This window comes from Carettochelys insculpta, chromosome 15 (assembly GCF_033958435.1).
Source record: "Carettochelys insculpta isolate YL-2023 chromosome 15, ASM3395843v1, whole genome shotgun sequence".
NCBI classification, from domain to species: Eukaryota; Metazoa; Chordata; order Testudines; family Carettochelyidae; genus Carettochelys; species Carettochelys insculpta.
In genome coordinates, this window is record NC_134151.1 from 35,493 (window position 1) to 62,436 (window position 26,944).

The window sequence follows — 26,944 nt, forward strand, 5'->3', positions numbered from 1 at the left end:
AAAATGCTACTTGACTGCTTTTTCATTTTTACAGCTCCCACAGTGTCAGGGAGCCAGAGAAGCTGATGATGGGAGATTAAGGCCTTGGGGTGGGTGGCACTATAGCTCCTACAATGCTACAGGGGAAGCTGGGACTGGTTGGGTGCCTAAGCAAATGCTATGGAGGGCCCTGATTCAGGGTATGTTGCTGACCCACGCGGGAGCCACAGTACCCCAACTGGGAGCCCATCAGACCAGCCAGGACCGGATCATGCATCCCAAGGGCGAACAAGAAATCACACAGCAATTCCCTCTGCTGCACCGCTTCCCCAATATCCACCCCTGCTCTGTGCCCAGCAGCTGGGAGAACCAACCTCAGCCAATGAGCAGGTTCTTCCACTCCCCAGGGATGAGCCACATTCTCAGGTCAATATGCACATTGCAGATCTATCCTGAAATCAATCTGCTGCCCATCCATTAGTATCTTAAAATCTAAACCTCTCTGAGAAGAGAGAGAAAAGAGAAAGATATGGTGTAGATGGATGGTTTAAATAGGGGTTGCAGATAACCAAATGGAAAAAGGGAAAGATGAGCATTAACATTGTTTAAGGAAGCAAATTACATACAACAACTGCAAAGTTCTTGATACAGGCTCCAAGCAGAGATGGAACAATGTGGTGTCTCAGGTCAAGTCAGGTTACTTCCAAAAGCCTGGCAGGTGCTCAGTCCTGTGTGAGAACACTTTCCTTGGCTCACAGTCACAGTCCAGAGGCTTGAGCAGTTTTAGCCTGGTCACTGGTGAGGCATACTGAGAGCTGAGCCGTGCAGCCTCCATGCAGCAGACTCTTGGGGCACCTGTCAGCCTCCCTGGCTGCCCACTGCAAAGGGACTTTGTCCTAGCAATTAAAGACTCGGATGAAGGAGGTTCTCAGTACAACCTTTGGGGCACTTGTCAGCCTCCCTGGCTGCCCACTGCAAAGGAACTGTCTGTCCTAGCAGTTAAAGACTCGAATGAAGTGAGGGCACACGTGGTATCTCACCCTGACCGTCAGCTAAACAGGGAGGGAGTGCAGGTTGGGGGCTGGCTGGGGAAGGGAGGAAAGGGAGAGCTTGGGAGGGTCCCCACTGATAGCTGGATGTTGCGGGCAGGGAGTGCAGGCAGGGGGCTGGCTAGAGAATGGGAGGAAAGTGGGGCTGAGAGGTCCCACTGATGACTGGATGTAGGGGGCAGGGAGAGCAGGTGGGGGGCTGAGGGGTCCCACCACTGGTTGGATGTTGGGGGCTGGCTGGGGAAGGGAGCAAAAGGGGTGGCTGAAGGGGTCTGACCACTGGCTGGAGGTGGGAGGCAGGGAGTGTAACCCTTCTGCCGGAAGGAGGCAGCAGCAAGCAGGGCTGGGTTCAACAGCTAGGGGTTCCTTTTCATACATCTCACATAGAATCGACTCAAGCCCCAGCCAGTAGCCTGGGAAATTCAGACACCCCTGGATGCCTCGGACTGCCAATGCTTCTCCACTTGCAAGTACCATATCTGAGTGTGGAAAAGAAAATTTTAATTAAAAAGGAAAAAGAAGTCATGTAGCATAGGCCTGGGAAAATACCACACCCAGAGTTCATAACCAATCCTCAAGTAACTGTCCCAGCTCAAATGGCTTGAGCAGTGTCCTTTGCCTCTCAGGCTCACCAGTCCAATACCGTAAACAGCCAATCCACACACCCAAACTTTCTCTGTAGCAGCAGCATCCTTCAGTCTACCTAGACTATGGATCACGCCCTTTGTAATTCCATTTGGGATCATCATTTGCAGCGTCAACTTTGACTGTGAAGGCCCACACGAGAGTGACAGTCCTTGCTGCATCTGTTGCATGTGTAATGGGTGTCTGGCAGGTCCTAACTGTGCTTTCTGTGGGCTCGCTTCTCCTCTGCTAGCTGTCTGATCCTCATCTCACCCTTCTGAAGGCCCTTGTGTAGTTCCTGCCTCTATCTGCTGCGATCATCTGCCAGCTCCTCCCAGCTGTCCAGCTTGATGTCTATCTCCCTGAGGTCCCTCTTCCAAACAGCTCTGTAGTGCAACTGGGAGCGTCCGGGAGGTCTTTTGCCAGAGGCTAGCTCGCCATGCAGGATGTCTTTTGGGATCCTTCCATCATTCATCCTGTGGATGTGGCCAAGCCAGCAGAGCCGCTGCTGCCTGAGGAGGGTGTGCACGGTTGGGATTCCAGCTTGCTCAAGGACGGTAGTGTTGGACACTCTGTCCTTCCACGATATTCCAAGGATGCGCCTGAGGCAGCGCAAACGGAAGATGTTCAGCCTCTTTTCCTGGCAGACGTACAGGGTCCAAGACTCGCTGCCGTAAAGGAGGGTGCTGAGTATGCAGGCTCTGTAGACTTGCATTTTGGTGTGAGTGTACAGCTTGTTATTCCACACTCTTGCCGAGTCTGGACAGAGTTGTGGCTGCTTTTCCAATCCTCCTATTTAGCTCAGACTCCAATGACAGGGTGTCAGTGATGGTGGACCTGAGGTAAACGAATTCGTGGATGACCTCTAATGTGTAGTTGTCAATGCTGATTGATGGAGGTTCAGCAATGTCCTGAGCAAGTACATTTGTCTTATTTAGGCTGATGGAAAGCCCAAAGTCCTTGCATGCTTTAGAGAACCGATCCAGCAGTTTCTGAAGCTGGTCTTGTGTGTGTGATACTACAGCAGCGTCATCTGCAAACAGCATCTCTCTGATGAGGACTTCCCACACCTTAGATTTAGCTTTCAGCCTTGCAAGATTAAACAGTTTCCCAACAGATCTTGTGTGCAAAAAGATGACCTCTGTTGAAGATCCAAAGGCATGCTTCAGGAGGAACGCAAAGAAGATCCCGAACAACGTCAGAGCAAGGACGCATCCTTGTTTGACGCCACTCCTGATGCTGAAAACATCTGATAATGTGCCGTCATATTGGACAACTTTCTCTGTACCCCTCTTCAAATGCCCCATTTACAACTCTGACAGATAACCTGATGCATTTCCTCATTGAGCCTGAGGCTATGGCACCTTTGTGCTGGTCTGGCATTCCATTTGCTCCACCAGCTGTCCGCTGGTCACGCCTGCCGTTCGCCCGCTACTTCTCCTGACGGCCATCCACCTGTCACTCCTACTCATCGTCCACTGCCGTCTTGTGGGTTTTGCTATAGGCAAAACCCTGTAATTCCAGGATTCCATAGCTTCCGCTACCAGTGATTTCAGCTCATAGTGGCATCCAGCTCTGGGTCTAGCCACAGCATCTCAGTATCCACCAAGGTGGATTCTCACAGCATAGCTATAGACCTAGCTTTAAGTCTACCTTTGAACAGTACCCTGGCAGGAGAACTAGTCAAACCAGTCTTACAGCAGTACACTCATCCCTCACTTTATGAGCACAATTGGTTCCTAGCTTTCTGCTTGTAGGCAGAAACTTGTAAGAGAGACACTGAATTCCAATTAAATTACATGTAAAAGTCTATTATTAGTTCCTAGGGCTCCCAACTGAGGGAAGGAGTGGCAGCAGGTGGCGCTCCTTTTGAAAGGTGAGTGAACCTTGGGTTGGGGAAGGTTAAAGGCTGGGGTAGTTTGGTCTGTGAGCAGGAGGGAGGGTTAAAGTCTGGTGATGGGTTGGAGGGGGGGTTCAGGCTGCTGCGGGTTGGGGATGGCAGGGGGCCAGGTGGCAGGGGGGCATCTGGCTGCAGGTGGGTAAGGGTGCCTGGCTGCCACGGCTTGGGGCCACGGCTTGGGGGCGGTCTGAGCACAGGGCCACAGGGGTTACAGGCAGACGGGGTGGTCTGGCCACAGGGGTTACAGGTGGGCAGGTCAGGCTGCGGGGGGGTGTCTGGCCATGGGAGTTACAGGCGGTGGGGTGGGGGGGTCTGGGCATGGGGCCACAGGGGGTGTCTGGCTGTGGGGGGATACAGAGGGTCACAGGGGGATTTGGCTGCAGGAGGTTACAGGCAGCTGGGGGGAGTACAGGTGGCTGCAGGAGGTACAAGCGGTAGCGGGGTCTGGCCACAGGCAACAAAACCCCAAGTATCTTAGTCACTGGGAGAGACTTGCCCATGACAACAACAAAGGCCCCAGGATCTTAGCCACTGTGGGGGGAGGTACATCCCCACAGTGACAACAAAGCCCCCGCTATCTTAGCCCCTGGAGGAGACTTCCCCACAGCAACAGCAAAACCCTGAATGTCTTTCTTGCCCCTGGAGCCCTAAATGCACAAATGGCAGCATAGTCAGCTCCGAATGGCAGGCACATCCTTTTATTGGGTTGGGTTTGGGACTACCCCCATGATGTGGCTGAGCACAGGAAAGACCCAGACTGTGTGGTGCTTGTGGGGAAGGGAAGGGGGTTTGCACACAAATGAACTGCTGAGAAGAAGTTTCTTGGCATGTTATGCAAGCACAACCCCACCACAGCCTTGGTGACACATAGTATGGCAGGGCATGGGCTGGCGCCAGGCAGCACAGAAAAAACAAGTGTACAGATAGAGCTGTGAACTACCTACAGGGGCTATTTGAATGGGCAGATGTGCTCACAGTGCTAATAGCAAAGCTAGAAACAGAGACATTTCTCAGGTGCTCATACCAACACGAGCCTACAGCTAAAGGCTCGCTGCTCCCACGTGGAAATGCACTATCTTCCCATTACTGGAGAGCAGTGGCCAAAGTGGAGCAGTGAGGGGTATTGTGAGTTACATATGGGACACCTGTGGAGGCTAATAAATTTGCTTTTAAGACATGGCACTTCCACACTTGCCTTTAATTGAACACCTGACTAAGCTTGATGCTATACCTTTCAGGTAACTGCAATTTTGTAAGCTCAAGATTAGTGCACCGTAAATCAAGCTAATGGTATTTACAGTGAAGACAGTCACATGGTTAAATTGAGCTATCACTTACATTTCAGTTTATCTCATAGTGTAGACACAGCCTCAGACTCTGTACTTGAGTGGGGAAGCATTGCCTCTCTGAGGTGCCCAGGATATGTGAGTTTCCCAGGCTACTGGTTAGGGGCTCAAGCCAGTTCTAAGTGAGATGGATGAAAAGGAGTTTCAGGATCAGGGTTGCCCAACCTATGGGTCACAATTAGATTCATTAAGGGTTGCCAGCAGCTTGGAGCAGCATGTGGCTCTTCAAGAGGCCAGGTGCAGCTCCTTAATGCTGCCACATCCAGAAGCTCTATAGAGATAATTAAGCATTACAAAGAGCTTCTCCACCTTTGATATTCATAGCCATCCCAGGCAAGGCACTTAATGGACACTGGCAGTAAGTAATTTTTGTCCCTCCTCCTCTCTTGCTCCCCTCTAGGTAGCTGCTCATAGAATTTTCATTTTTTGTTTAGATTTTCCCCAAACAGCCTGTGTGACTCTTCCATGCCCCTCAACTCCCCAGCTCACGTATTGCCCCCGCCAAGCCCAAGTGCAGGGAGGGATAGCTCAGTGGTTTGACCACTGGCCTGCTAAACCCAGCTTGGTGAGCTCTAATCCTTGAGAGGGCCACTTGGGGAGCATGATCACCACCCAACGTCTTGAGGATGAATTGTGTGGAGCCAGAACTGTTAGTTTTGTTTTCCCCACAGGAATATTGTGCAGCTATGAGAGTCATTCAACATTCATTTGAATATGCTAGGGCAGCTAGGTGAGTTAACTGTGTGAGTGGAAAAGCAGAATGGTAAACAAAAGATGCTTCTGCAAAGGCTACGTCATCTTCCGCTTTGCTGTGCTTCTTGGCAAAAAAATTGGACTTTTTAATCTGTAGCAGCCTTCAGATTTTCCACATGAGCCTTTGAATGGGAGTATCAATTCACATTGTTTTCATCACCATGGTTTGTGGTAAACTATTGATTGTTGCAGATTTTACATTTATCAGTGTATTGATCTCTACCTGGCTGACTCCAGTTCAACTTCTTGCTCCAGATGTTTTTGCTTTTTACAAGGAGTTGCTGGATTAGACATAATGCTGAGGGGACAGCTGCCTCTCCAGGATGGGACTACAACCTGCTCAAGGAATTCCTTGTGCCAGGATCATCCTGCTGTGCAGCTGCAGCACACCCTGTCAAATAGTTCCATAGATAACCACGATAGAGCAGGGATGGCCAACCAGGTAGAGACTTAGACCAGGGGTGCACAAAATGGGATGTGAAATTTCATAGGGGGGTTTATGGGTTGTAGGCTCATCTCATTAGACATGTTGAAATATTAAATGTTACATATGCCAAAGTTTTTTTCCCCCCATATGCACATACCTGAAGTTTGCATTGGTTTGAATTACACTAGACAGGTTGTGGGGTGATGGTGGGGGCTTCTAACAAAGTTGAAAAGTAGAGCCCAATGTAAGAAGTTTGTTCAGTCCTGCGTCATAGGCATACTAAATGTCAAAACAGCTGTGGATAGAGTGCAAACTACATATTTTTAGATAAAATGTGGCTCAATGCCCTCCCCCCAGAGCCAGGCACCCCACTCTAACCCCAAACCACCTCCCCCCAGAGCCAAATACATCCAGCCTCACTGGCTGAGCCCAATGCCCTCTCTGCCCCTTCTCACCCAGACAGGCATCCCCACTAACCAAATGCCACCCTGAGCCTGGAGGCTGCTGATGGGTGTCTGAGCTGCTGCCACTGCCGCCACCACCACCTCCATCTACAATCACGTGATTCTCCTGCAACAAGCACCGACATGTGCAGAGCAGCTCTGAGCAGAAGCTGCATTTCATTGGTCAAAGAGCAACATGTGCCTTGAGATGGTTGGGGATTGGCCATGGCCACTCCTGCTTTAGGGCATTGACTACCTGACAAAATGTGTCTGGGAAAAATTATGTTCTGCACCTCATAGAATAAGCTTTATTTTTTCCTCTAAATTCCAACTCAGTTAAGAAAAATCAGAGGGACTATCGACAGTTGTGCCATTTTGAATGCACCCAGCTGGGCCAGGTGGAAACAGTTTAACAAATTCACTTCTGTCTTTTGAAACAAGGAGAACCTAATCAGTGGAAAGATAGGGCAGATTGGAAGTTAGAGGGTCAAGGAGGTACCTGATTGGAATGTGAGGGTGAAGAATAGAGGACTCAAGGGCACAGTCAGAATGTTAAATTGGATTAATTGCCCCATAGCTGGGAAGCAGCTGGGGCACTGATCCGGCAGCCCCAGCCACAGGAAGTGCCTCTGGTGGTGGAGTCAGGGGCCTCGTACCACCCCATGGCTGGGAAGCAGCTGGGGCACTGAGCCAGCAGGCCCAGCTGTGGGAACTGGGTCTGGCAGGGTTGGGGTCCCCTCATTGCCCTGTGGCTGGGAAGCCGAGACCAGCTGGCAGCCCCAGCCATTGCATCAGCCTGTGGCTAAGCCAGGGATTCCCCTACAGCTGAGAAGCAGCTGGAGTGCCAAGTCCAGCCAGCAACAAGGGGCCCCCCCCTCCACTGTCCTGCAGCTGGGCTTCCAGCCCCAGATGTGGCAAATATGACAAGTCACATATCTCCCATTTATGCAAAGATGTCCTGCAAGACATATTCACCTAAATGCGGGGTGCAGGACTTTTAGTGGGAATCAGGGACTATCCCTCTACATTTTTTGCCTAGGAAGGACAATAAAAGGCAGAAGAGGGGGCTGACTGTGGATGGGGGTGCAGGGCTCAGTAACTCCCACATCCTTGGTCACACCAATATTACTTGGGTACTATGTATTATAGAGGAAGGTCAGAACAAGACATGCTGGTGGCGGGGGAGTGGCCACATATGGGGAAAAAGCATAGCATCAAATGAAGTAAAATCATAAATGATCCAATTGCATCAGACTTTATGGATAGTAATTCTGTCCAACAGCAGGGTTATATTACTAGCCACAGTGGCGTTAGTCTCTCTCTAGTCTCCCTTAGCATTTGACAATCACCGAGTGTTTTATTTTGAGGTATTTCAACTATTCCCATATTGACTAGGTATGGGTGGTCAGGAAGGCATGCTTGGCTCTGGCCCTCCATCTCTCCGTGGGCCTTGAGTGAGAGGGAGGTGGGGTGTTCTGTATTTGGGACAGGGAGATATGGTCACCCTATGGCTATGTCTACACTAGCCCCAAACTTTGAAATGGCCACACAAATGGCCATTTTGAAGTTTACTAATGAAGTGCTGAAATGCATATTCAGCACTTCATTAGCATGCAGGTAGCCATGGTGCTTCAAAATTGACGCGGCTCGTCCCAACGGAGCTCCTTTTCGAAAGGACCCTGCCTACTTCGAAGTCCCCTTATTCCTATGAGCAGATGGGAATGAGGGGACTTCGAAGTTGGCGGGGTCCTTTCGAAAAGGAGCTCCATCAGGACGAGCCGTGTCAATTTCGAAGTGCTGGGGCCACCTGCATGCTAATTAAGCACTGAATATGCATTTCAGTGGTTCATTAGTAAGCTTCGAAATGGCCATTTCGAAGTTTGGGGCTAGTGTAGAGACAGCCTATCGGTGATAAAACTGAGCCTGCCAGTCCATCCTGCTTGTGCCCTTTCATCCTCTTTTGCTAGTCAGGTGGGTAAGCCTCCTCCAGCATACACACACATAGCCAGGGTCACACCCAGCTGCAGAATGACAACACACTGAACAAGTCTGGGAAGACTTAAGGGACTTGCACTCCAACGAAGGTGGGCCTCCGAGACTTGAGGCAAGCCCCAAGTTAGATGAATTTTGTTCTATGGAGAATGTTTGTACAGCTTCCCCCCCACACCTTTTTATTAAAAAGCTTAATGTTAGGAAGAAGCAGGTTTTAGTAGTGGGGGATTCGATCATTAGAAATAGATAGTTGGATTTGTGATGACCGGGAGAACCGTATGGTGACTTGCCTGCCTGGTGCGAAGGTTGCGGATCTCTCGAGGCATCTAGACAGACTTATGGGCAGTGCTGGGGAGGAGCCGGTGGTCATGGTACATGTCGGTACCAATGACATAGGGAAGGGTAGAAGAGATGTTCTGGAGGCCAAATTTAGGTTACTAGGAAAGAGACTGAAATCCAGAACATCTATGGTGGCATTCTCTGAAATGCTTCCAGTTCCACGCGCAGGGCCAGATAGACAGGCAGAACTTCAGAGTCTCAATGCGTGGATGAGACGATGGTGTAGGGAAGAGGGGTTTAGATTTATTAGGAACTGGGGACACTTTTGGGGTAGGGGGAGCCTATACAGGAATGATGGGCTCCACCTAAATCAAGGTGGATCCAGACTGCTGGCATTAAACATTAAAAAGGTCGTAGAGCAGTTTTTAAACTAAGAGGTGGGGGAAAGCCGACTGGTGCGGGGGAGCACCTGGATCGGACGGAGACTTCTCTTACACGAGGCTCCATAGATAGGGATTCCCTAGAAATTAGTCAGATAGGGAACGTGGGAAATAATATATGGGCAAGATCAGATGTGAAACAATCGCATATAAAGAAATCCAACGCGTCTGTGAAAGGCAGACTTATAAATAGTGGTAGTTTTTTTAACGTGCTTTTACACTAATGCTAGGAGTCTGTCTAATAAGATGGGTGAACTGGAGTACCTCATATCAAAGGAGGAAGTTGACATAATAGGCATCTCAGAAACATGGTGGAATAAGGACAATCAGTGGGACACTATCATACCGGGATATAAATTATATCGGAAAGACAGAACAGGTCATGCGGGTGGCGGAGTGGTACTATATGTGAAGGATAATATAGAATCAAATGAAGTAAAAATCCTAAAGGAATCAAAATGTTCCATAGAATCATTATGGATAACAATTCATTCCTCTAATATGAATATGGCATTAGGAATATATTACCGACCACCTAACCAGGACAGTGATAGTGATGCTGAAATGTTAAGGGAAATTAAAGAGGTTATCACAATAAAACACACAGTAATAATAGGAGATTTCAATTATCCCCATATTGACTGGGTGCATGTCACCTCAGGACGGGATTCAGAGATTAAATTTCTTGATGCCTTAAATGACTGCTTCTTGGAGCAGCTAGTACAGGAACCCACAAGGGGAGAGTCAATTCTCGATCTAGTCTTGACTAGAACGCAGGATCTGGTCCAAGAGGTAACTGTTACTGGACCGCTTGGAAATAGTGACCACAATATAATAAGTTAATATTCCTGTGTTGGGAAGAACACCGCAGCGGTCAAACACTCTGGCATTTAATTTCAAAAAGGGGAATTACACTAAAATGAGGAAGCTAGTTAAACAGAAACTAAAAGGTAGACTAATTAAACTAAAATCCCTGGAAGCTGCATGGAAACTGTTTAAAGACACCATACTAGAGGCCCAACTTAAAATGTATACCCCAAATAAAAAAAAAAAAACACAGTAAGACACCTAACAAAGAACCACCATGGCTAAACAGCCATGTTAAAAAGGCAGAGAGAGAGAAAAGGGCAGCTTTTAAAAAGTGGAAGTCAAATCCTAGTGAGGAAAAAAGAAAGGAACATAAACACTCCCAAATTAAGTGTCATAATGTAGTAAGAAAAGCCAAAAAAGATTTGGAGGAACAGCTAGCCAAAAATTCAAAAAATGATAGTAAAATGTTTTTTAAATGCATTAGAAGCAGGAAGCCCGCTAAAAAAGCAGTGGGGCCCTTGGACGATAAAGATATAAAGGGAGCGATCAAGGAAGACAGTGCCATTGTGGAGCGATTAAATGATTTCTTTGCTTCAGTCTTCACGGCTGAGGATGTTACAGAGGTTCCTAAATTTGAGCCAGCCTTTTTTAGGTGACAACTCTGAGGAACTCACTCAGATTGAAGTGACATTAGAGGAGGTTTTGGAGTTAATTGATAAGCTGAATAGTAACAAGTCTCCAGGACCAGACGGCATTCACCCAAGGGTTCTGAAAGAACTCAAATGTGAAATTACAGAGTTATTAACAGTGGTTTGTAACCTATCCTTTAAATCCACTTTGGTACCAAATGACTGGAAGACGGCCAATATAACACCAATATTTAAAAAAGGCTCTAGAGGAGACCCTGGCAATTATAGACCGATAAGTTTAACATCAGTACCAGGCAAATTAGTAGAAACACTAGTAAAGAATAAAATTGCAAGGCACGTAGAAGAGCACGAATTGTTGGGCAAAAGTCAGCATGGTTTCTGCAGAGGGAAGTCGTGTCTAACTAATCTATTAGAATTCTTTGAAGGGGTTAATAAACATGCGGACAAGGGGCACCCAGTGGACATAATATACCTAGATTTCCAGAAAGCATTTGACACGGTCCCACACCAAAGGCTTTTATGTAAATTAGGTGGTCATGGGATAGGAGGAAAGATCCTTTCATGGATCGGGAATTGGTTAAAAGACAGAAAACAAAGGGTGGGAATAAATGGTAAATTTTCACAATGGAGGAGGGTAACTAGTGGTGTTCCCCAGGGGTCAGTCCTGGGACCGATCCTGTTCAACTTGTTCATCAATGATCTAGAAAATGAGGTAAGCAGTGAGGTGGCAAAGTTTGCAGATGACACCAAGTTGTTCAGGACAGTCAAAAGCAAAAGGGATTGTGAAGAACTACAAAAAGATCTCAGCAAACTGAGTGATTGGGCAGCAAAATGGCAAATGAAATTTAATGTGGGTAAGTGTAAGGTAATGCATGTTGGAAAAAATAACCCAAATTACACGTACTACATGATGGGGTCAAATTTAGCTACGACAGATCAGGAAAGGGATCTTGGAGTTAGAGTGGATAGTTCTCTGAAGACATCCACGCAGTGTGCAGCGGCAGTTAGTAAGGCAAATAGGATGTTAGGAATTATTAAAAAAGGGATCGATAATAAGACAAAAGATATCATACTTCCCCTATATAAAACTATGGTACGCCCACATCTTGAGTACTGCATGCAGATGTGGTCTCCTCACCTCAAAAAAGATATATTGGCATTAGAAAAGGTTCAGAAAAGGGCGACTAAGATGATTAGGGGCTTGGAACGGGTCCCATATGGGGAGAGGCTAGAGAGACTGGGACTTTTCAGTTTGGAAGAGAGGCGATTGAGGGGCGATATGATAGACGTATATAAAATCATAATGGTGTGGAGAAAGTGAATATAGAAAAATTATCCACCTTTTCCCATAATACAAGAACTAGGGGACACCAAATGAAATTGATGGGTAGTAGGTTCAAAACTAATAAAAGGAAATTTTTCTTCACACAGCGCACAGTCAACCTGTGGAACTCCTTGCCCGAGGAGGCTGTGAAGGCCAAGACTCTACTAGGGTTTAAAAAAGAGCTTGATAAATTTTTGCAGGTTAGGTCCATAAATGGCTATTAGCCAGGGATAAAGTATGGTGCCCTAGCCATCAGAACAAGGGCAGGAGATGGATGGCAGGAGATAAATCACTTGATCATTGTCTTCTGTTCTCCTTCTCTGGGGCACCTGGCATTGGCCACCGTCAGCAGATGGGATGCTGGGCTGGATGGACCTTTGGTCTGACCCAGTATGGCCATTCTTATGTTCTAACTACAAAAAGGTGGATTTTAAGCATTTAAAGAGGTAGCGCACAGAACAGTACTCAGAACAAAGCACACAAGCAAAGCTTGATTCACTAGAGACATTGGCTACAAAATGTAATTTCTCACTTTAGCTTTTATTATAGGCAGATGGCACAGTCTTAGAGGGCAAATGAACTGGACTGCACCTTGACACTTCAAGTATTATTCACTCTGAGGGAGGGGAGAGACTGCTCTCACACCTCACAGCAAGCAACGCTAAGGGTGGAGGGGAATGCTGGGTGCCCAAGCATCATTCTGCTCTCTGCATAGTTGCTGTACTTCAGGAAGACTCTTTAGTACCAGGCAATTCTGAGAAGACAAAGGACTCCCACAAACTTTCCTAAGGGACCCACCAAGAGCAGGCTGGTTTGGCCAGGAGGAAGGATGCAGGAGTTGGCTAAGTATGCTCTGGCTGGAGGGGTAGGTGGGTGCAGGAAAGGGCAGAGGGTGGTGGTCTGGCAGGCAGGGAAGATGCAGTAGTGGGTGCAGTGTCTGGGCAGGGATAGGGTGCAGAATTAAGAGAACATAGAGGGGCAGGCTGCGGGGGTAAGTGTTCTGGCCAGAAAGGAGAACAAAGGAGCAGGAGCATGTAGAGTTTAGCCAAGCAAGAGGACATAACAAGGGAAAAATTGCAAAAGCAGACAGAAGGGATATGTTCAGAAGCAAGCTTAACCATGGTAGGAGCAAGGATAAGAATAGCTTTCCTGACTTAACGCCTCCACACCATTCACCAAACAATGCAAATTCTGCTTCCTTTTGAAAGCCACTGGTAATTCATTCTGTTTGAAACCCACTTGCAGGCCAGACAAGAGATCCACTTCCTGGACACTACAGGGCAAATAAGTGCTGGTCCCATGAACACCACCCTGTACTGGAAATCAGACTGCTATGCTTCCATCTACAGCAAACCACACCATCCACTGTATACAGCCAAGCACTAAGGTACAACCACATTTACTTCAATACCTCAGGCAGTGTCAAACACCTACAAGACCTTTGACAAGCTTTCCTAAAGTACATTACCCACCTAAGGAAGTGAAGAAACAGATTGACAGAGCCAGATGTGTACCCAGAATCCACCTGCAACAAGACAGGCTCAACAAGGAAAACAACAGAACCCCACTGGCCATCACATACAGCTCCCAGCTAAAACTTCTCCAGAACACCATCAATGACTTACAACCCATCCTGGACCATGATCACTCATCTCTGGGGATACTTCAAGATGGTCAAGTATGGCAGCTTTCACTGCCTGATAATCTCACTACATTGCCATTCAGTAGCTGTTAGGACTCCTGAGGTTCCCCAGACAGGAAAGGGGCAGGTGAGCAGTCCAGGGGTGTTTTTTACCAAGCTGCAGCCATGGCTACCCACTCAACTAAGTGGGCTTCTGGGTCATCATTTAGCCCTAACTTAGCCAAAGATATCCCTGGCCTAAAATTCAATAGGTTAGAAGGGTCTGGGCAATCTAATAATGGCACAGTTGACCTCAGTCCCCACTTCTTTCACAGGCACTCAAGTACAGAAGAGAACTTGACTAGGTGCCTTTCCCAGCAAAAAAGTTTTCCTGTTGTGGATCAGCAACCATTCTTATGAAAGCAGGATTGTGATGTGAGCATGCTTAGCACCCACCCACAACAAAAGAGAGCAACATCTATTTCTGCCCATCCCCTAGCCCATGCACAAAACTTACTATAATGAAGGCAACTGTGTCCCTTAGTTCATCTTCATGCTTGAAGAACTGAGATGCAGCTAGTCCTGAATGTTTCCTGAAGTGTCATGGTATGTGTCACAGGGTTTACTCTTCTTGTGACAGCACTCTTAGAGTGCATGAATCTGCACTCAATTTCTTCGTTCTCAGACAGTAGTGCCTCAGAGCTCCCTCCTCTGTGTAGCCTCAATAACCAGGCTTCTTTCTGTGCCCCCACCCACCAGGGCTGTCCTTAGGATTTATGGGACTATGCAGTACTATTAAACTGGTACCCCTAAGCCACATGGTGGCTGGAGGCAGGAGTGGGGGAGGATTTTTTTTTTAATGTTGTGATTTTATAATATTCAGCAACACAATGGAATATTTGAAACAAGTTTTAAACTAAGGTCCCATAGACTAACCTAGAAAGTTTAGAAACTGACAGCATATACCTGAGGTTGGCAGATGCCTGTTAAATGGCTTTACTACCACTTGAATGGCTCTTTCACTGATTTAATGTTCTGCTAATAGGTCCCCAGACTTTTGGGTGCCCTATGCAACTGCAGATGGGTAAAGACAGCTCTGCCACCCACAGTTAACATGAAGCAAGAGAGCATGCAGGCCTGCCCACTACTATCTGGTTCCATCCTAGGGACCCTGCAAGTATCAGCTGTTTTCTGTGTGCTTATTCGAGTTCTGTTGCAGCTCCAATTCCCCACAGCCCTTCACTGTCTTTGCCCTTAATTCAGTGTTTCATCCCAATAAAGTTCCAGTGTAAGCCAAATACCTATTGTTCCATGTAGTAGCACCTCAACCACTTATAGAGAAGTAGTCTCCTCTACAGCCTTAAGTGAGGCAACTGGCTTTCAGCTCAAACTGTATAGGCTTGTGAACTAAGCTCCAGATGTCCTAGGTTTGAGTCCACCTGTGAGTGGTTACTCCAGCACCAGGCTTCTTGTACACTCTGGTTCTTTTCAGTGCCATCCTAACCAGGATTCTGCAGTTCCACATTCCATGAAAGGGATGAGAAACTCCAGAAGTGGTTGCAGAAAGAGCTGGGAGGAAACACATCAGAAGCACATACAGCAGTCCAGAGACTGGAAGAGACACTCTAAAGCAGATGCAGCATTCCAGAGAAGGGAGAAGAGATCACAGAACTGGATGAAGTGCTCCAGATGGGGGAGGAGACACCCCAGATGTGTGAAGCAATCCAGAGAGTGGAATAGAAACCCCACAACTAGACAGATGTGGCAGGAGACACCACCAAACTCAGCTCACAGTCCAGATGGGGGAGTAGACACTATAGAAGTGGGTGCAGCATTCCATGGAGGAAAAGAGCATTCCAGACTGGGTGTAGTGGTCCATCTGTATTAAGATGAGGTGGTCTATTTGACTTTAAAAAGAAAGTAGGGAAACCATGGACCAGCATTTGTAAAGCTAGGATAGAAACTGAAGTTTTAAAGACAGCAATAAGAACAAAAAAAATCTAGAACACTGCAACTAACATCTATGGCAGTAAGATGGTATCAAGGTGTGCATACCTCAGAGGTAGGGCATTAGGCTTCTCAAAGGCTACACCACTCTGCATGCATATTGGCTCCAGTGACCCAGAGCCAATAGCCACACCTTATCTGTGAGGCAGTCCAGTCTAGCAGCCACAGTCAATAAATACAACCCTTCTTGCAGGCTAATAAGGTCTAGTGGCTAGAGTCACTAACCCCACTCCTTTCTTTCAGGTCTGTTAAGGCTAGCCTCATTCCTGGGCCTCTGTTCAGTCCACTGGACCCCTGGCCAGGATGACATTGGGCTTCTTAAGACTAGAGGGAGGACAATGGTGATCAGGGGCTCCCAGGCCCCACCCACTCATTCCAGGTTCCAGCCCAGGGACCCTGTGGGGCTGCTACTGGTAGGGAGGGGCTCCCCTTGCCATGGACACCACAGCACTTCTGCCTGGGCTATTTCCCCAGACAACCCCCACATACCTCCTCCAGCTAGTGGCAGCAGCAGCAGCAAATTCCCCATCCTGGATCAGCTCCCCCTGTGTGATCAGTCTGTTCCAGCCTTACACCAAATCTCAAGGTCACAGGCCTTTGTCCCTTGCTGCTGAGTACTCATCTCTAGCCCTTATTGAGCACAGCCCCACCCACATCACATCTATTACCCTCCTCTACCACTGGGCAAAGGGATTTTTAAAGTCAGTCTTAAGTGGGACCAGCTGGCCCCAATTAACCTAGGGCAGGTTCTTCTACAGCTGGTCTCACTCTGCTTATTTGCCTGCTTTTCCCTCGTGTACTCACCCCCCTGCCAGACTTACCCTGTCACACAGGGCAATGGGGCCTAGTAGCCAGAGTCAGCAACAATGCTCCCTGCTTCCAGGGCAGTGGGGCTTACTGGCCGGAGTCAGTCATAACACTGCCTTCCCTGAGGTCACTGGGGCCTAGTGGATAGAATTAGTAACAACACTCTCTTTATTCAACGCAGTAGGGCCTAGCATGCAGCATCAGTAACAATGCGCCCTTTCGTCAGGGCAGTGAGGCCCAGCAGACACAGTCAGTAATAACACTTCCTGCTTTCTGGGCAGTTGGGCCTAGTGGCCACAGTCACAGAGTCAGTATCAATGCCCCTTTATGCAGGGAAGGGTGGCCAAGCAGCGAGAGACAATAGCAACTGCTGTAACCCTCCTCTTTGGGGTTAATGGGAATGGGGTAGGGGGATCCAGGTCCTTCCTCCCTGACCAGGACCCAGCCCCCACTTTGTTGCTGGGCTTCTGCTGCTCTCACTTTTTACTCCTGCAGCTTGTTCCTTTGCTGAAATTTCATATTTATCAGCAGGTACTTTGGATCTTAAGTTTAAAGAAGTTCAAAGAATGTTAAGTGTATCTAGTCCCCACTCAAAGTCTCATCAGAACTCCACCAAAATAGTCCACTTAGTTGCTCTTGTTCACTAGCTCTATATGGTTACCTTGGGGCATATAGATTGGAGTTTGTCAATTTATTAGCTAGTTGAGAATTTAATATATGAGTTACTAGAAAGTTGTTGGCTGTTTGGGAGGGAAGATGCGGAGATATGTTTGTGCAAGATTATAATTTAGAGAGGCTCCTTCATAAGGGACAGTATTATAAGAATTTAGAAGAGTGCCCTGAAAGCTAGTGTCATGGTGTAGCTCTGCATGTCAACTCATCACAGATGCTCTCTAGTTTATTTTTAATAAAGCTTTTATTTCTTTCTCATTCACTGGGTTGTTTATTAATAGACCCCAAAGTTGTTACAGCTAGTGCTCCACCTCCCGCTCTGCAGACTTGGCTGTACCCATTCCCTGAATCCAGGCTTGTGGAGGCCACACCCTCACACCGGTCTGATTGGTAGCTAGAGCTGCTCAGACTGTGACAGAGACAGTAACAGTGCTTCAGTTACTGACCACAGTTGACAGGTAGGCCATTCCAGGCACAGCACGCAAACCACATCGGACACTACAAGATCAGGCCATGCTGAGAACTATCAGGCCAGCCTGGGCACTATTAGAATAGGTCAGGCCACAATAAGCATTGTTAGGCCAGACCAAGCTAGATAGTGCAAGACCAGGCCACAAGAAAAGGTCAGGCTGGGATGCACTGGGCCCTGTCAGGCTGGCAAATGCTGTGCATTGTCAGGCTGGGCCATATTGGGCATTGTCAGGCCATGGTGGGCACTCTCATGTTGGGCCATGGTGGGTACTGTACGATCATGGTGGGCCCTGCCAGGCTGGGCCATGGAGGGCATTGTGGGGCCTTGGTGGGCATTGACAGCCTGGGCCATGCTGGGAACTGTCAGGCCATGCCGAGCAATGTCAGTTTGAGCCATGCCAAGCACTGTCATGCCATGATGAACACAGTCAGGCTGAGCCACACTGGACACTCTCAGGCCAGGCCATGCTGAGCATTGTCAAGGTATGCTGAAAATTGTCAGGCTATGCCATGCTGGATCCTGCCATTCTGAGCAATATGAACCTGGACTTTGCTGGACACTATCAGGCCAGGCCATACTGAGCACTGCCAGGGTATGCTGGGCACTGTTAGGCTGGGCCATGCTGGGTACTATCAGGCTGGGTCATGCTGGCCAAGGTCAAACATTTTGCGCACTGGTGGGGCCATGCTGGGCACTGCCAGATTGGGCCATGAGGGCACCGTCTGGCCTGTGTGAACAAAGTCAGGCATGGCTATGCTGAGTACTTCAGGCCACGTGGTCACTGTGAGGGTGTGCCATGATTGGCACTGTGAGGCCATGATGACACTTTCAGGCTGAACCATGGTGGGCACTTTCTGGAATCCCTTTCCCTCCTTGTGACCACCCTTGTGCCTACTCCCATCCCTCTTCTATTTTTCCTTAGCTTCTCTCTGGCCTCTGAATCTTTACCCTCACAAAGCTAAAAAGCTCTTGGCTCTCCCAGCTTAAAAAAAAAAAAAGGCCTAATGTCACTTGCTGGTCAAGTACAAATTTATCTTATTTCCCTTTTAACTGTCAACCCACTGAACACTCTGTCTATAATCCTTGTTTGGAGTTATTTTTCTTCATTTTCATCCTAAATTCTTCCAGGCTGGCTTCTACCCTGGCAGTGAACTAAAACTGCTTTTTCAAAAGTTTCTACTTATTATTTCCTAGTTAAAAGATAGAACCACTACTCCATTCTCATCCTCCTTGACTGGTAAGCCACCACTGGAACCATCATCTATGCTCTTCTTGAAATCTTGTCCTCACTTGCAAATCAGTTCTCACTTCATTCTTTGCCTACCTCCCTAATGCAACTTCACTGCATCCTTAATAGAGCCTCCTCAGCTACTCTCCAACTTTCTCTGGGGTTTCATAGGACTCTGTCTTTGGTCCCTTTCTGCCTCTACATCTTACCTCCGAGTCATTGCATTTGCAAACACAAATTCAATTATCATGTCTATGATGATGATTCACAGATCTACCTCTCTGTTTCATCCTTGTCTAAAGTAAAGTCTCAGCCTGTTTTTTCTTTCCGTATCCTAGGCCTAGGCCACATTGGGTATATTTAGGCTGCAGTTAAAAACCTGTGGCTTGCAGTGCCAGCTGAGTCAGGCTAAGAGACTTTGGTGAATAGACTATTTTATTACAGGGAGGTGGGAGGGTCCATGAGCTCAGGTTGCAGCCCAAACCCAAATAGACTAACATAAGAAATAGTCATCTTTCCTCTCAGAAATGTTGCTCACTGGTAGCTGTGCTATCTCGAATATCTTGTCCAAGGTTGCTTGATGTAGCACTTCCACCCAAGAAAGGAGTGAAATGAGCCACTTACCTATGTCTTTCTTTTAGTAAGTGTTGGCTCAGCATTCTACAAAAAATTTAAGTGGGATGCTTAGAACTCAAGAAGTTAGATCTCTTATAGCCTGTAATAGAACCCATTGAATTAGTCTGACTCCCAGACAGATTGTTAGTCATGCTACAACCATTCTGAAAACAGATCCATCTTGGATAAGAAAGTCTTGGATCCATCAGTTGGGATTCCTCTGAATGCAGAGGAGAACAAGAAAGGGGCACCATAATTCATAGGACAGATTCAATGGGTAGATCCAGCTGTGGTCTCTCAGATCCAGGGCGTAACTGGAAGAATAGGTGCCCTTGAATTGCAGGACTATTTTTTGAACTTCCATAAAAGCCACAAGTCAGTGGAGGGCCTGAACCCAGATTAATTTTCTGTGACCCACTCCTCCAGAAGCAGCTGTATTTCCCCATTGATGCCACTTTCTGGGATCTCAAATTTTAATTTTGGTATTGCTGGGAACCTTTGGTTTTGGGAGACAGAACAATTTGTTGTTTCTTGTATTATCGCTGTTAAGTCTGGTCCTGGGGGTTCCTTGATAATTTATTATTTTAATTCATTTAATTAGCGCAAATGTCTAAATATCTGATGCTAGTAGTTCTTACTGTTGTGAATAGTTCTGGGGCTTTGTAGCTATGCCTGGGAGCCATACACTGGGGCTGTGGAAATACTGTGCATTCAGAATGCATTTTCTTCATCTTTAATAGCTTACAGTAGTGGTTCCCAAACATTTTGGCATCATGCCCCCTTTTTGATTTTTGAGAAGCACTCATGCCCCCACCACCTCTTTTTTACCATGGGCCAGCCACCCCAGCCACCTGTGAGCTGCCTGCCTGAGCCCCTACCCTCCCCCAGAGCCAAGCACCACCAGCCCCTCATCTAACCATCTCCTCCTCCTCCCCTGCAACCCACACTAACTCACCTTTGCAGGAGGCAATGAGCTCCATGTGGGCCTTTGCCAGCTGCCTGTTTTTTATAGCGGCTGTGCCAGGCTGCCCATGTGAAATGGCAGGGGCTGAGAGCTGGAAGCAAGGGCCAGCTCTTTCTTCGGGTGAAGGGAATAACTGGGGGTGGGGTGGGGGAGGCTGGGTTGCCTTGCACCCTCCCGGAATTTCTTCATGCCCCCCCAGTTTGGGAAACCATGGTTTACGGGTACTTAGAAGTGACCCATATCTTGATTCTCAGCAGCTGCAGCAGTCTCCACCTATTGGGGAGAGCAGCAAACAGGCAGGAATATCTTTGTTGAGGATGATCAATTAGATTCTCCCTTTTCTTCAGTGTTGGGTTGGTTATATTTAATTTAATTTTCATACAGTTAATAAATGATGTCTTGATTCTAGTTGACAGTGGTACCATGGCAGCCATTCTGTGCTCTTCTGTTTGGATAAATATCTTAGTGCTAAATGCTTTTCCTATGATGCCTTCAATGCTCTTGGTCTGATCTGTACTATTTGCAGAACCACTCTGCACAAGGAGAGTTTGGAGACAAAGGTTTTGTCTACACTGGCAATTGAGAACAACAAGAAGTCCTGTGGCACAGACTAACATGACTACCTCTGTGATACTGGTAATTGAGTGACAAAACTTTTGTCATTCACAGATGCTTACTTTTCCCCACCCCCTGCCTCGAATGACAAAAGCTTTTCCCCTGGCAAGTGCTAGTGCAAACAGTGCTTTGTAGGCATGATTGCACCTCTGTGGACAAAGCAAAGGCCTCTGGTAGAGGAGATGGAAAATTTGTATCGGTAAAAGTGCCAACATTGTTTACACTGTCTTACTTTTAGTGACATGACTGTCTGGAAACAGCTATGTTCCTAAAAGGTGTGTAGTGTAGACCTACCCAAATTGTTCTTCAAGATTCACAGTCCTTCCTTGTGCCGGCTGGTGCACCAGGCCTACTGCATGAGCCAGTGTAGCGGAGAGGCAGGGCTCCACTGTGCAGGCCTCACAGCATCCCTTCTTCCTGGGAGAAGTCTGTGCCAAAAACTAAAAATGCTTCATACACCATTTTAAAATTCAGCAAACCTCTGCACAAATATATATATATATTTCAAAACAACTGTATATATATGCCATTTGCAGTTATTTTGGTAATTTATTTCAAAATACCTATCAGCAAATATGTCTGTAAAAATACAGATGCACAAAATTTCCTTTAGGAGTAAAGAGATCCCTATCATGACCCGGTCCCTGTTTTCTGCCCTCTCCCGACACACTCCAGAGCCCAGCCTCAGGGCACTCCCTCCATACCATACACATGCACCCCTTACCCTAGAGCACAGCTGTGGACCACCCTAGCACATATACCCACACCCACTAAATCCCCCACCAGAGGCCAGGAATCTAGAGGGAGAAACAACCTAGGTCCCAGACAATGTTCTCTCTCTCTCTCTCTTTTTTTTCCATCAACATATGGAACATATTTTATTATGTGCACTGAGGCATGTATGGGTGTGCAACACCAACAGAAACACATGCTGTCTGCTGTGGGTGCTCTGTCAATCTGCATGGCACCATTTGTCTCTCTCCTGAGTGGTCTTCCAAGCACACAGCTTACAGGGAACACTGGTCCCAGGCTTGTGTGGCATTTCGTGCACACAACCTACTTTGTTCAGGATGTGCAGAGAACTACACCTGCTAGGAACCCTCCACCTCCCTCCCATCCCTTGGCAGTGCCTTTTATTTGCAAGTTGGGTTCTTCCAGGTCCAGCAGATCTTAGTAGAGGCCAGCAGCTCTGCAGTCCATGTCTGTGCAAGGGAAAAAGGAAATTCTGCATGCACAAGTCCCCCAGGAGTAATCTTTGGGGTCATGCTGAGGAAACAGTCTTTGCAATGCAAGGGAAAAAGGAAATTCTGCATGCAAAAGTCCCCCAGGAGTAATCTTTGGGGTCATGCTGAGGAAACAGTCTTTGCAATGTCCTGAGTGTATAATAAGGATTCACAGGACATTGGACCAGCAAGCCTCAGGTTGTTCCTCTTGACCAATAATCTTTTAATGCCAGTTTTTGCATGGAAATATTGCTTCTCCCCAAACTAAAATGGCCCTCCCTGCATATGCACATGCTAAGTCACACATCCACACACATAAAAACTGCCTTAAATTTCTTTTCCAGAACTAAAGGAAGGCGCTCCTTCTCAAATAATATGAACATTGGGAGTGGGTCTGTGCTCTGGTGCACATGTTGCCCTGGTGTTATCATGGTTTGCGACAATGTGCTGCCTGGACTACTGATGTCCTGAGGAGCTAGAAGCTAAGAGAGGTGGGAGACAGTTGAGTCCTGCATGCTGCTGCTTCAGAGGAAGACCAAGGAGAGGGTAGGGCCATTGGTCAGTGACAAGGGAGAAACAGTAACAGGGAATTTGGAAATGGCAGAGATGTTTAATGATTTCTTTGTTTCGGTCTTTACTGAGAAATCTGAAGGAATGCCTGACATAGAGAATGCTAGTGAAAAAGGGGTAGGTTTAGAAGTTGAAATAGGAAAAGAACAAATTAAAATTTACTTAGAAAAATTAGATGCCTGCAAATCACCAGGGCCTGATGAAATGCATCCTAGAATCCTCAAGGAGCTGATAGAAGAGGTATCTGAGCCTTTAGCAATCATTTTGGAAAATCGTGGAAGATGGGAGAGATTCCAGAAGACTGGAAAAGGGCAAATATAATACCCATTTATAAAAAGGGGAACAAGAATAACCTGGGAAACTACAGGCCAGTCAGCTTAACTTCTGTGCCAGGAAAGATAATGGAGCAGGTCATTAAAGAAATCATCTGCAAGCAATTGGAAGGTGGTAAGGTGCTAGGGAACAGCCAGCATGGTTTTGTTAAAAAACAGATCATTTCAAACCAATCTAATAGCTTTCTTTGATAGAATAACGAGCCTTGCGGATAAGGGAGAAGCGGTGGATGTGATATACCTAGACTTCGGTAAAGCATTTGACACGGTCTCACATAATATACTTATCAATAAACTACACAAATACAACTTAGATGGGGCTACTATAAGGTGGGTGAACAACTGGCTGGATAACTGTACCCAGAGAGTAGTTATTAATGGCTTTCAATCCTGCTGGAAAAGTATAACTAGTGGGGTTCTGCAGGGGTCTGTTTGAGGACCAGTTCTGTTCAATATCTTCATTAACGATTTAGATATTGACATAGAAAGTACACTTATTAAGTTTGCAGATGATACCAAGCTGGGAGGGGTTGCAACTTCTTTGGAGGATAGGGTTATAATTCAAAAGGATCTGGATAAACTGGAGAAGTGGGCTGAGGTAAACAGGATGAAGTTTAATAAGGACAAATGCAAAGTGCTCCACTTGGGAAGGAACAATCAGTGTCACACATACAGAATGGGAAAGGACTGCCTAGAAATAAGTACTTCAGAAAGGGATCTAGGGGTTATAGTGGACCACAAGTTAAATATGAGTCAACAGTGTGATGCTGTTGCAAAAAAAGCAAACATGATTCTAGGATGCATTAACAGGTGTGTTGTAAACAAGACACGAGAAGTCATTCTCCCGCTCTACTCTGCGCTGGTTAGGCCTCAGCTGGAGTATTGTGTCCAGTTCTGGGCACCGCAGTTCAGGAAGGATGTGGAGAAATTGGAGAGGGTCCAGAGGAGAGCAACGAGAATGATCGAAGGTCTAGAGAACATGACCTATGAAGAAAGGCTGAAAGAATTGGGCTTGTTTAGTTTGGAAAAGAGAAAATTGAGGGGGGACATGATAGCAGTTTTCGGGTATCTAAAAGGGTGTCATAAGGCAGAAGGAGGGAACTTGTTCTTCCTTGCTTCTGAGGATAGAACAAGAGGCAATGGACTTAAATTGCAGCAGGGGAGGTTCAGGTTGGACATTAGGAAAAAGTTCCTAACTGTCAGGGTGATCAAACACTGGAAGGAATTGCCAAGGGAGGTGGTAGAATCTCCATCACTGGAGATATTTAAGAAGAGGTTGGCTAGATGGCTTTCAGGGATGGTCTAGAAAGTGCTTGGTCCTGCCGTAGGCGCAGGGGGCTGGACTCGATGGCCTCTCGAGATCCCTTCCAGTCCTACTATTCTATGATTCTATGATTCTTCCGTTGATGTCTCCAGTGTCCATCTTCTGTGATGTCTTCTCAGCCTCCAGACCTCTCTCCTGTGCATCATCCCAGTTCCCCCCTCTCAACCTCTTTTCATAAGAGCACTGTGCATCAATGAATCTGAATTATGCTGGTCCAGGAAGGAACATGCAGCTTGACCCTGACTGCAGTGTGGAGAGAATGAGTGCACCACAGCATCTAGCTGTCTAGAACAGGGGCAGACAAGATACAGCCCACAGGCTGGATCCAGCTAACCAAGCCTTTTAATCTTGACCTTGGCCTGACCCTGTGCCAGGGAGCAGTGCTACTCAAAGCAGCTGGCTGCTCCCTGTTGCTTTCTGTACTGCAGAATGGGGAGAGCATCATGTACTGCCCCCATCCCCTGCAAAATGTCTCAGCTCTGATTGTCTGGAAACTGGTGAATGGGAGCGGAGAGATTTTGCTGGGACAGGGGCAGTGTTGCACAATTTCTCAGCTCCCATTGTTCAGTTTCTGGACAATAGGCCTACGTCTACATGGCTGGTCCTATTTCAAGATACTGCGGTAGTGCAAATTGAATAGCTTATTTTGATGTTAGGGCACCATGTAGACATAACCTAGAGGAGCAGAGATTTTGCTGCAGGGGTAGGGGGTGAGGGAGTGTGCAAAGTCCTTTTCCCCAGCACAGAGAGCCACCTGGAACAGCTGTTGGGTTGGGGCTACTAGCAGGGAGCTGCTTAGATAAACACTTCCAGGCCAGAGTCGGCCTCACCTCCCTCCCAGACCCTGCATCCTCTTTTATACTCCTCCTTTCGGCCAGAATCCTCTCCTGCACCCCAATACTGTGTGTTAGGTCACAACCCCTTCTTTCACCCAAACTCCCTCTCAGTTACCACACCCTATCCTGCATCCCAGTCCCCTACCCTGAGTGCCCTTCTGCTTCCAATCTCCATCCCAAATCCCGCCTCCCCTCCCTAGAAAAGTGTAGCCTTTGACCACTTATCAAAATCTTGGAGAACTTTCCCCCATCAAAAATTATTCCCCATTCCAGGTCTACACTGTAGTTTGGAGCAAGTCTCCCAGCCTGGGTAACAGCTTTGTGCAACCCAGGCTCAAGATAGCATAGTCAAAATACCCATGCGGACATTGCAGCTTGGGCTGGAGCATGGACTCTTGAGCCCATCCAGCCCCTGCAACCTTGAGAGTCTACACTCCAGCCTGAGCCACAACTTTCTCATGGCTGTTTTTAGCCCTGCTAGTGTGCATCTTTCTATGTAGGCTGGGAGGCTCACATCCCATTTCAACATAGAATTAGAAGGGCTCTGTTTCTGAAGGACAAATCCTCAAGCTGTTTTTGTCTCCTTATGCCCTGTCTTCATCGCTCAGTAATAGGGTACTTCCCCAGAGGAGAGGAGCTTCAGCAGCAGCATTAAGATCTGTGTCTTTTCTCAGATCCAATGACTCTCTCTATATTCAGATAAAGGAATTTGTTTCTCTCTTAAATATTTAAATTTAAGGAAATGTGTAGGGCAACTGTTGGACTCAGTCTTCTCCCTTTTAAAGGTCTTTGTGTTGTTATAGGAAAGCGAGAACATGTCTAGAAATCCATCTGCACAGGATGTGACAGTGCTGGCCAGGGAAAATCACCATGAATCAGAAGATTTTGAGGTGACCCTGGCAGAGCTGTGTGCCCTGATGGAGCTACGATCTGTGGATGCTCTGAAAAAAATAAAAGCAAGTTATGGAGATATCTTTGGACTCTGCACAGGGCTCAGAACATCACCACAAGAAGGGATAAAAGGGCACCCATCAGATATAGTCAGAAGGCAAGCAGTTTTTGGGAAGAACGTGATACCCCCTAAAAAACCTAAATCATTTCTTCAGCTGATATGGGAAGCATTACAGGATGTAACATTAATTATATTAGAAATTGCAGCCATTGTATCACTGGGACTTTCTTTTTATGCACCTACACAAGGACATAGTAAAGAATGTGTAGACAACCATGTGGATACTGAACAGCGTGATAGTGAGATGGCTTGGATTGAAGGAACTGCAATTCTTTTCTCAGTAGCTTGTGTAGTATTAGCAACAGCTTTCAATGACTGGAGTAAGGAGAAACAATTTAGGGGGCTACAGCATCACATTGAAAAAGAACAGAAGTTTGCTGTTATCAGAGATGGTCAAGTCATCCAAATACCCATTACTGACATAGTAGTTGGGGATATTGTGCTTCTCAAATATGGGGATCTGCTACCAGCTGATGGTGTGCTTCTCCAAGGGAATGACCTCAAAATGGATGAGAGTTCACTGACAGGAGAGTCAGGTCATGTTAAGAAGACTTTGAGGGGAGATCCTATGCTACTTGCTGGTACCCATGTGATGGAAGGTTCTGGAAGAATGGTAATTACTGCAGTTGG

General features: G+C 47.0%; 1 protein-coding gene across 1 annotated transcript in view; it reads right to left on the reverse strand.

The window, feature by feature from the left end:
- Positions 1–568: 568 nt before the first annotated feature.
- Positions 569–26,944, reverse strand: part of DELE1 (DAP3 binding cell death enhancer 1) — a 115,966-nt gene continuing 89,590 nt past the window's right edge. The window contains exon 13 of the transcript XR_012647667.1: positions 569–1,507. The gene's annotated coding sequence lies outside the window, so the exon portion shown is untranslated. The remainder of the gene's footprint in view (positions 1,508–26,944) is intronic.